The following is a 2,354-nucleotide window of genomic DNA, read 5'->3' as shown; positions in this document are numbered from 1 at the left end:
TAGGAATTATCCATAATGAAGCTCTAAAACAAAAGAATGGGAGGGAAAAACATAAAAGAGATGCCTGCGTGATGTGGACACCATTAAGTTATCTATCATGTGTATAATTGGAGTAGCTTTAGAAAAGAGAGCATGGGTCCCAGAGCAATTTTTTTTTTTTAAAGATTTTATTTATTTATTTGACAGAGACAGAGATAGCGAGAGCGGGAACACAAGCAGCGGAGTGGGAGAGGGAGAAGCAGGCTTCCCCCCGAGGAGGGAGCCCGATGTGGGACTCGATCCCAGGACCCTGGGATCATGACCTGAGCCGAAGGCAGACGCTTAAGGACTGAGCCACCCAGGCGCCCCCCAGAGCAATTTTTTAAAAAGCAATTTCTGAGAAATTTCCAAAATGAATGAAAAACATCAACTCATAGTTTAAAGAATCTCAGTGTACCCCAAACACTATAAAAACCAAGGGGGTGGCTCAGTCGGTTAAGCGGCTGCCTTTGGCTCAGGTCATGATCCTAGCATCCTGGGATGGAGCCCCACATCGGGCTCCTTGCTTGGTGGAGAGCCTGCTTCTCCCTCTCCCTCTGCCTACCGCTCTGCCTACTTGTGCTCTCTCTCTCTCTGTCAAATGAATAAATAAAGTCTCTAAAAAAATTAAAAAATGAAAACCAAGGAGGGGGACACCTAGGCATTTTGGTAGAAGTACTGAAACCAAAGAAAACAAAAATAATAGAAAGCATCCAAAAAGACAAATTCACATCACTTTCAAAGGGAAAAGGAGAAGAGTGTCTAAATGTTCAATGGAAACTATGGAGCAGTATCAGTTCCCAGGGCTGCCATAACAAAGTACCACAAAGTAGGTAGTTTGAAATGAGAATTTACTGTCTCTGTTCTAAAGGCTACAAGTATGAAATCAAGGTGTTAGCAAGGCCCTGCTCTCTCTGAAAGCAGAGAATCCTTTCTTGCCTCTTTCTAGCTTCTGACAGCTAGCACTCCTTGGCTTACAGCTGTGTAATTCTACTCTCTTCCTTCATGTTCTCATGGCCTTCTTCCTTGGTCTCTGACTTCACGTGGCCATCTTCTTATAAGGACACCAGTCATATTGGATTAGAGGTGCACCTTATTCCAGTATGACCTCCTCTTAACTAATTACATCTGCAACACTATTTCCCAGTAAGGTCACATTCTGAGGTCCTGGGGATTAGACTTCAACTTGTCTTTTTTTTTTGGCGGTGGGGAGGGGGGACACAATTTAATCCATAACAGATGCCAAAAGACAATGGAATAACATATTTAAAGAACCAAAAGGAAAAAGAAATTGTTACCCTAGAATTCTATACCAGTGGTAACAGCCTTAGAAATGAAAGTGAACAAAGGGAAAAATAGATAAGCTGGACTTCATTAAAATTAAAAAGGTTTGTGCTTCAAAGCATAGCATAAAGAAAGTGAAAAGAATACACAGAATGCAAGAAAATATTTGCAAACCATAGATCTGATGAGAGACTTGTATCTAAAATATATAAAGAGCTCTTACAATTCAATAATAGAAAGAGGACCCAATTTTAAAATGGGCAAAGGATCTGAGTAGACGTTTCTCAAAAAACATATGCACGTATCCAAAAAGCCCATGACAAGATGCTCAAAATCATTAGTCACTAGGAAAATGCAAGTCAAAATCAAAGTGAGATACCATTTCAAACCCCTAGGATGGCTGTAATTAAAAGGACAGATAGTGGCAAGTGTTGGCAAGGATGCAGAGAATTCTGAGTCATACAGATGAGCTACTCAGGAGTTCTTAATCCACAGAAACTGAGATGATAAATGATTACTCTTGATTTAAGCCTGTAAATTTTGGCGTGATTTGTTACACAGCAATAGACAACTAACACAGTAATCTCAAACACCATATCCCTAAATATATTAAATGTGGGAATGAAAATAAACACTCCAATTAAAGGAAAACGTCAAACTGGATTAAAAACAAGATCTTATTATATACTTTTTCCTTTTTTTTTTCCTTTTTAAGATTTTATTCATTTATTTGACAGAGAGAGAGAGAGAACAAGTAGGCAGAGAGGCAGGCAGAGGGAGAGGGAGAAGCAGGCTTCCCGCTGAGCGGGGAGCCCGATGCGGGGCTCGATCCCAGGACCCCGGGATCATGACCTGAGCCGAAGGCAGCGGCTTAACCGACTGAGCCACCCAGGCGCTCCACTTTTTACTTTTTTTTTTAAGATTTTATTTATTTATTTGACAGAGACACAGCGAGAGAGGGAACACAAGCAGGGGGAGGGGGAGAGGGAGAAGCAGGCTTCCCGCTGAGCAGGGAGCCCGACGCGGGGCTCGATCCCAGGACCCCGGGATCA

The sequence above is a fragment of the Leptonychotes weddellii genome, chromosome 16, assembly GCF_054177405.1.
Source record: "Leptonychotes weddellii isolate Sample4059 chromosome 16, ASM5417740v2, whole genome shotgun sequence".
Lineage (NCBI taxonomy): Eukaryota > Metazoa > Chordata > Mammalia > Carnivora > Phocidae > Leptonychotes > Leptonychotes weddellii.
The sequence above is the reverse complement of the archived record's forward strand: the minus strand, read 5'-3'. Positions refer to the sequence as shown.